This window comes from Aedes aegypti, chromosome 2 (genome assembly GCF_002204515.2).
Source record: "Aedes aegypti strain LVP_AGWG chromosome 2, AaegL5.0 Primary Assembly, whole genome shotgun sequence".
Classification (NCBI taxonomy): Eukaryota; Metazoa; Arthropoda; class Insecta; order Diptera; family Culicidae; genus Aedes; species Aedes aegypti.
This window is the reverse complement of record NC_035108.1, coordinates 51,455,666-51,465,099: the sequence shown is the minus strand read 5'-3', so window position 1 is coordinate 51,465,099 and position 9,434 is coordinate 51,455,666.

Sequence of the window (9,434 nt, the reverse complement as noted above, 5' to 3'; positions counted from 1 at the left end):
GCTTTGTCTTCGGTGCCGCCATTTCTGGTTCCAACGCTATAATGCGATAATCGATCACTTGAAACGAGACTATCGGAAGTTGGCATCTGTTCGATATAAGTATAATTTCCGCTTTGCGCTCGAGTGGACTATCAGGCGGTGATCGATCCATGTGCTGCTGCTGGCTTTGCCAACCCGCTCAGTGAGATGGAAGAAATGGCATTTTTTTTTCGTAATTACTGTACACTTATCAGAAAGGCGGGTCACCCCGGCTTATAGTCCCAGTAGTGTTGCATACACTCAGCGATATCAACATTGCACCGCAAAGTACATGGACGCATGCTAGATTTGAGCAAAGCTTTTATTTTCAGGACATAATAATGAATAAAACTGATGCATAATGGAAATAAAAATTGTCTCTTCAGTTTTAGTTTAAGAAATAATTGTAGAAAAAAGCAAAAGTTTGACCTTCAAAATTAGAAAATTTTCCACAAAAACTACGACAGTTGAAAAGGATACCATAAAGATGGCCTTCAACATATTAACTACAATTTTGCTGAACAATCTTCTGATAAAACATTCCGAAACTAGTGTGGGATAAAAGTTCGAATACTAAATCATTAAACATTGCTAAAATTGGCTCCGATCCTTTCATCAATCTATGCTTAAATGTTAATAGTCCTCTCAAATCAATCCAAAATTGCTCTAGTACATATGAAACTTATGTGCTCTCATTAAATTTTTATGGCAAGTAGTTCTTAAGTACCAGTTGTAAAACAAGGTGGAACTATCAAAATTTCGCTGGGTGTACTCTTCTGCACCATCAGCCAACTAGCAGACGCGATCGAGGCTTGGGCACGAAAAGAAATTAATTAGAGGGCATCACCATCGACACGGCAGAAAACTCACTTGCTTGGTAATATGAAATACACGAACAAAACGATTTCATTGAGGATGGTGTTCTGCAAGCACCTAATGAAAATAAGGAAAACAATACGTTTATGAGCAAAATGAGCAGCAGTATAATAATAACTGGTACAAACTGTGAAGAAGTAAAAAAATTAAAGCAAAAAGTAGCTTCCGAGAGAGAAACACGGCGCCTTTCTTCGTACTGTACCTTCTCGGAGGAGGGCGTCCATGAATAACGCGTTTTTGCGGAAAAGTCAGGATGATCTCTATTTAAAACTAAAAAAAAAGTTCCGTCGAAGAACCTTAACAGTATTTCTTGTCTTTGGACGGTTGAAGAATCTTACAAATCGAATGTCGTGGTTTATGGACCCCCCACTTTGTATGATAGACAATATTGAATATCCGTCACTCGTGCTCGCCCATGTTGAGAACGCTACAGACTGGTGGAGGTGAAGCATAAAAAGCGAAAACGCAAAAAAAAATCGAGCCCGTCAATCAAGGGAATGGGAGTTTGATTGGGCCATTTGGTTGCGGTTCGCGCTTTATTACGAGGAAGTGCCTATTGCTACCGGTTGACACATAATGTTCAGAAAAATTACGCTATAGTGTGACATAATTTGAATAAAACCATCACCATATGGGTGGTCAAAGTAGATAGAAGGATTATATAGTTAATTGAATCCAGTACCTCAATCCACGTTCGACTTGTGATAAGCAATGCAAGAGCTTTGATAGCATTCAACACGTAAAATCAAACATTTCCGTAAATAAATAATCGGTACAATGTCTACCAAGCCAATAAAACTAATTAAGTCTTATCTAACGAAAATATTCACCAAATAACTCCGAAAAAAATTCCACAAGAATAAGGAATCGCTTCATCGAGCATTGCATTCATTTAACATATTGCAACGTCCCCCGAAAAGTTTAAACTTCACGAATTTCTGGAACTAAACCAGTTAGAATTTTTTAAGGAATTTCTGTTTTTTTTTCTAAGGAGTTCGTCTAAGGATTCGATCAGGGATTCCTCCAAAACCCATTAAGCAATTTTCCCAGATACTCATAAAAAAGTCTTGAGTTTATTTCCGTTGTTCCTCCAAGCAGTTTTCAGAATATCCTCCGAAGGCTTCTTCAGGATTTTTTCCAGGGATTCTACTTTGACTTTCTCTAAAAATATCTCTCAATTTACTCCAGAATTATTCCAGTAGTTCCTCCAAAAATTCCTTCAGAAATACTTCTAGGATCCCCCTAGAATTCTTTAAAAATTTACTCTAAAATTTATCTATGGGTTTTCTACAAACAACGTCACGCTCTAAAGAGGGAGAGATAGCGAAATGTATATACAGTAGCCTGGGACACGCTTATATTAAAAATTAAAATTCTCGCTCCAGTCAACTTTTTGGATTGCATTTAGGTTCTATAACAACTGTGCAAAATTTCAGCTCGATCGGAGAAACTATATTTTAGCGCCAGCCGTTCAAAGTTTGTATGGGATTTACTATGGGAAAACTTACTTTTGCAAAGAAAAATCGCCAGAGGTTGCCCATTGACCTCTGTAAAAATTCTGAACACAGATCTCGATAGGTATTTCTACGATGAACAACATTGCCGAAGACCGCAAAGCAATCCGATGCTTGTGAAAAAAGTTATTAAGCATAGATTATTCGGAAAATTTTCCCGATTTTGTTATTATTGTTATTCCTTTACGTGTTAATCAACGTCGCCTTGCCAATAGGTTTTCATTGAATAACTTTTTTCACAAGTGTCGGATTGTTTCGCGGTCTTCGGCAATATTCTTCATCGTAAAAATACCTATCAAGGTTTGTGTTCAGAATTTTTATAGAGGTCAATGGGCGACCTCTGGCGATTTTTCTTTGCAAAAGTAAGTTTTCCCATAGTAATTCCCATACAAACTTTGAACGGCTGGCGCTAAAATATAGTTTATCCAATCGAGCTGAAATTTTGCACAGTTGTTATGGAACCTAAATGCGATCCAAAAAGTGGACTGGAGCGAGAATCTAAATTTTGTCCCACACTAATATACAGTGTATTGAAGGGACTCATGCAGGATGAATTAATAGAGAATTCCTGGAAGAATTTTCTAGGGAAATATTAGAAAGAATTCATTGAAGAGTCCCTGAAGATTTTCTGCTAGAATCTTGAAAGAATTCATGGAGACAATATTAGAGATATTAGCAGAATACACTGAAAAAAATGTTTAACTCGGAAATTATAAGTAATCCTTAGTGAATTTACAAAACCCATGGAGGAATCAATTCCTGAACAAATCCCTGAAGGAATTACCAACATCTTTCTTGAAAACCAGCGCATATTTCCCCAATGCTCAATTTTTTTAGAGGAACCTCAGAGATCTCCGGAGAATCCATTAGAAATTCCTGCCGGAATTCGTCCAAGGATTCTACCACGAATTTCTACGGGAATACTTCCGAATCCCTCCTATATAAATCTCAAGGAGCTCTTCCAGGAATTTCACCGGCGTTCCTCTGATGTGTCTTACAAGATTTCATCCGTGGATTTCTTTCAGAAATTCCTCTGGGGATTTGTCGCAGGAATTTCTCCGAAAATTTCCTCCAAGAAACCCTACGGGCATTTCCATCAAGAAACTTCGTCCTAAAATTCATATGGGTATTCCCTCCAAAAAATCTCTTAAGAATTTTCATCAGGAATGGATTTTCTTCAGGAATTTCTTGCTGAAATTCATCCAGTGATTTTCTCCAGGAATCCCTCCTGAGATTTGTTCCAAGAATTCTTCCAAGGATTTCCTCCAAGAATTTCTCCGGGACTTTCCCCAGGAATTCCTTTGGGGTTTTCCTCTAGGAATTCCTCCGGAGATTTCGTCCTAGAATTACTCTGGGGATTTCTACCATGAATTCTTTAAGGGATTTCAAAGAATTCTCCCGGAGAATTCGTCCAGGAAATCCTCTGAGGAATTCGTCCAGAAATTCATTAAAAAATACCTCCGTAAATTTTATCCAGGAATTCCATCGGAGATTATCCCAGATAATTTATGCGGAAATTTCCTCCAGGGATTCCTCTGGGACTTGCACCAGGATTTCTTAGGAGATTTTCTCCAGGAATTCGTCTGGGAATTTCCGGCAGTGCATCGAAAAGCCCGTGTAAGCATTTTTTTTTCCTCTCGGGTTGCGTGTTCTTTTTGCCGGCAGTGCGTCGAGAAAGCCCGAGCAAACGTCATTTTTTTCCTCTCGGGTTGCACGTTCTTTCTGCCGGGCAGTACGTCGAGAAAGCCCGATCAAGCTTATTTTTTTTCCTCTCGGGTTGCGCACTCTTTTTGCCGGGCTGTGCGTTGAGAATGCCCGAGCAAGCATTATTTTTTTCCTCTCGGGTTGCACGTTCTTTTTGCTGGGCAGTGCGTCGAAAAAGCCCGACCAAGCTTCATTTTTTTCCTCTCGGGTTGCACGTTCTTTTTGTCGGGCAGTGCGTCGAGAAATCCCGAGCAAGCGTCATTTTTGTTTCTCTCGAGTTGCACGTTCTTTCTGCCGGGCAGTACGTTGAGAAAGCCCGAGCAAGCGTTATTTTTTTTCTCTCGGGTTCCGCGTTGTTTTTGCTGGCAGTGCATCGAGAAAGCCCGAGCAAGCGTCATTTTTTTCCTCTCGGGTTGCGCACTCTTTTTGCCGGGCAGTGCGTCGAGAAAGCCCGAGTAAGCGTCATTTTTTTTCCTCTCGGGTTGCACGTTCTTTTTGCCGGGCAGTGCGTCGAGAAAGCCTGAGCAAGTATTATTTTTTTCCTCTCCGGTTGCGCGTTCTTTTTACCGGACAGTGCGTCGAGAGAGCCCGAGCAAGCGTCATATTTTTCCTTTCAGGTTGCACGTTCTTTTTGTCGGGCAGTACGTCGAGAAAGCCCGAGCAAGCGTCTTTTTTTTTCCTCTCGGGTTGCGCGGTCTTTTTGTCGGGCAGAGCGTCGAGAAAGCCCGAGCAAGCGTCATATATTTTTTCCTCCTCGGTTGCGCTTTCTTTTTACCGGGCTAAAGTCGAGAAAGCCCGAGCAAGTGTCGTTTTTTTCCTCTCCGGTTGCGCATTCTAATAACAACTGTAACAGAGTAACAACTGCCAGGTTTGATTGAAAAAAGTAGCTGGAGGAAATTCTAGGATAGTCTCAGGGAAAAAAAAATAAAAGTAATATCTGAGGAAATTACTGGAGGTAATAGTTTTGTAGTTCTCAAGGATTTCTTGGAGCAAATTCTAGGAAAATCCAGAATCTTTGTAAGATCGCTGGAAGGATTTCTGGGAGAATTGCTAGAGAAATCTCTAGAAGAATTTGTGGAGAGATCCCTTAGGAGACCGGGGAATGTGAGACGAAATTCTTGAAGAGCCTATTGAATCCGTTATAGTTTCTGAAGATTTCTTTCAAGCTTGTATCATTTTGCATCAGAAAGCGCCATTTTAGTTAAAATAGATACTTTAGCTACCTACTTTTTAGAAATTTGCCTTTAAATAGATACCAAGTCTCTAAAAAGAAACCAACTACCAGTCCTGTCTTAAGGATCATTCATTGGATCAACTTTGGTAGCATTCATATTAAATAAAATGAATAAAATTTATATTCATATCCTTTTTAAATAAATTGAAATTGATTTAAAATTTATAAAAATTGATTGAAATTTATAAAAAAAAAATCAAAAATAGACTGAACTGCATGTCTTTATAATCAGTTAGGTTGTTCTAATTCTCTTATCTATTTCTAGATAACAAATAAATGAATCGTGGGTAGGACAATCCTTTCACTGTCCTATCCAGGTGTTTTTGTGCGTAGTACATGTCCTACCTGTCCTACCTACTTCCCGTGCCCCTGAGCTGATGCATGTATCTAACAGAAGGGCTTGTGCAGTCTCAGTTTTCATCCGAATGAGCTCAAATTTTAGGAGGACACTCAGAATTTGATCTAAAATCGAATGAGTGGTGTGGAGCAAAACCGATTTTTTGAAGCACTCTAGTGCAAAACCTGAAGAGGTGCTAGACGATTCTTTGGCGAATTCTGAGCATGATCTGTGGTGGATTCTAGCAAAAAAAAAATCTATATGGGATTCTGAAGTTATAAGTTTTGATGAACTCCAAGAATTATAGAAGAAGTTCCCTATGACCTCATTCAGATGATATTCAGGGAAAATATTTGATACACCAAACATAAAATGAGATTCATTTCATTTTTTCATGGATGTTCCATTTGATCCTCTTGGTGTTTCTTGTGGTCACATTTATAAATAATATAATATAGCAAAGCTGATATAATATACGGTAAACAACATTACGCTGAAAACATTTAAATTACAGTGGAAGCTCGTTATAACGACAACTTTTATTGCGACAAATCTCTCTATAACGACGTTTCAAATGGTCCCTTCAAATCTCATACTAATTTCAACTTTTATAGCGACATTTCTCTGTTTCGACCGTTCTCTATTGCGACATTAGTGTTATATTCAATAGTCACTCAATATAACGACATTCGTTTAGCTATTTTAGTACATATTATGATCGTTTAATTCGTCCATGCTCCATAACGACATCCAACCTCTTTATAACGACGATTTTATAGCGACATTTCCGTATACCGACGGTCCCTTGCGATGTCGCTATAACGAGCTTCGACTGTATATGAGTTCTGTTTGCTGTGATTAACACAGACATGCCTATGTTTGAGAATTTTGTACACTGGACCGTTTCTAATTCGAAAACAATTTCAACCGCCAAAGGCAACAATGTTTGTCACCATTCAATCGAATGCTCCACAATGCGTAACACGTTACACAGCATTAACAGCCTTTGGATTGAAATAGTTTGAAGGCTATATACATAAAGAAAAACAACTAAATAAAGAGTGAATGACTTTAGGAAAATTGCTAATTGCATAATATTCAGAGGAATCATTTGAGCGTTGAGGATTATGTTCGGGAGAGTACACCCTCTTGCAGGCGGACGGAACCCATCGGAATAAATGCAGCGTAGCTGTAGGTTTATTTATGGCCCGTTGTGCTGAATAATGAGCACTATTCACTGTGGCACTGATTGCCAAGTGGGTTTTTTTTTCAACCGCCGTCGTACTTTTTGCTCTTTTTGTCTATAGTACCTAGGGGTTGAAAAACATTTCTTGGAAATTATTCAAATTAGGCTCGAGTTATTGTCCGGCTGAAAGTGACCAGTGAATCGAGAAAACGTCCATTTGGAAGTGTACCTACTGGAGCCCAATTCGCTGGGGCAAACAAGCCTTATCTCATGAATGTTAACACATTTATGATTGCAAAATGTCTTTCTTGCTCCCCCGCAAGCCGGTTTTTTTTTGCCTCACGGTGATATAAATAGGCAAAAAGCCGCCAATTACTTTGCTCAACCAACTGTCAATCGCTGAAGGTCTTTTCACTGGCGACAGCCATGGGTGTAGCTAGATTCGTATATCGTGTGGCAGTACTTGGTCATATGGTCCAGGGAATCAAGGAAATTTCCACTACGGAAAGCTCCTGGACCAACCATGAATCGAACCCAAACACCTTCAGTACGGCTTTGCTTTGTAGCAGCGGACTTAACGACTAGTTTTTCCAATTTTACCGAGATTCGATTTCCCGGGAAGCGAGATATAAAATTGTCATTTCACGGAAATTCTCAAGATCCCGGAATAACCTCAAAAAACGCGAAAAAAAGCAAATTTAGTGTTTTCTTTTTTAATTCTCTTTTAGAAAAAGGTATACACTAAGGTTTTTTTTACACGGTCCCCCGTGCCGTGCAAAAAAATTCCGTGCAAAAAAAACCGTGCTAATTCTGGAATTTGTGTTAAAATAAACCGTGGTAATTCTAGAATCCGTGGAAAAAGTACCGTGTTAATTCTGAAATCCGTGTGAATAGGAAAAAAAACCGTGTTATTTCCGAATTTTGTGCAAAAAAAGTACCGTGTTAATTCCGAAAGGCGTGTAGAAAAAGCCGTGTAAAAATTGTATTATATTTTATACTCCTAGATTTGTATGATTATTTATTGTTTTTCTAAGTAGTTTATTTACGTTTCTCAAAAAAAAAAAAATGGCGTTTTGAACAAGAGTTTTTAAATCAGAAAGGTTTATAAAACAATCAAAACTCCATAGAATACAATTAAGGCTTGAGATTTAAAAGTATGATCTGAGCTCATTATTGACAATTCGTTTAGCATTAAAATCATATTTGCCAACATTGAATCAATTTTATTAACTCTTCTTCCAGCAGCTTGATTTTTTTACCATAAAAAAATATTCAAATCGCTATACACCCGATTCTGTTTTTGCACGGGGGATGCGTACAGTGCAAAAAAAGTTTTCAGTTCAAAATTTCGAAAACCGTGCAAAAAAAGTAACACCATTTCTCGACGTTTCATGCAAAAATAAGGTTTTGGTGGAAAAAAAATGTATGTAAACTTTTTTTTGCACGGCCGTGTAAAAAAAATCCGTGTAAAAACAGAATCGGGTGTAACTTCTTTGTTTCTCAATAGTTTTGCACAAGTTGTCAAAATCTCTTCTATTTTCAGAATCTGCATCTATATTGATCATTGGTATACCGGTTTTGAAGATATTTCGATGTTCTTTGGGAGACCGACATTTGCCTTATAAAATTTCTTCGTTCGCCATTTCGTTTTTAGTCAATTTATCCAAAATATAAAATATGGGCTATGCAATGCTTGGTTTTAAGCTGAGAGAGACTCGCGAAGAGGAAAAATATCAACGTCATATGCAGCCCAGATTCCCCTCTCACGAAACGTCAAATGCAGCCCACCGTTTTTATGGCTGAAAAAGTGAAAAGTAGTTTAATGGAGAACTAAACCATTGTTTGAGCTAAAAACTTGATCGATTGGTCGCTTGCTGTTGGTGATCAATCGATCAAGTTTCTAGCTGAAACGGATGTTCAACTCTCCAGATTTGTGCTTGAGAAAATTTGAGGTTTAGCTTCGATAATCTTCACCTCAAATTTGATTATTTTTTACTTCAGATTTCAACTGCACAATTGGTCGGAGAGGACCAAGTACAAAACTTGGGAAAACTGGATTATTCTTTTATGAGATGCTAAATTACCTTACCTCCATTTCACTTTGATCAGATTTGATGAATGCTGTAAACTGCGAGAGATATGCAATAAATTTACATTGGATGATCAATAAAAATCGAAAAAAGTATGCAGTCAGAGTGGACCAAGTGCTTATTACCATAACAACGAAAATGATCAGTGCGCTGAGGAATGCGAATTAAAAACATTTCGAAAGATTTGTCAGATTTTTCAACATCTAATGATTCTTCTATTCATCCATCAATAGAAATTTTAAACCATTTACCACATTTGGATGGGTGGTCAGAAATTGCAACAATTTCTGTGCGGACAGAGTGGACCAAGTGTTGAAAAGCAATAAACTGATTGATTATTGCATTTTTTGAGTCATTTTCAGAGTCTGATAGAAGTTTATGGTAGTGCTATGGTGTATGTATGGAATGTCCTAGAACCCGCATATAAGACCAGTATATTTTGGTCGGTACTCAAGATTTTCACTTGGTCCACTCT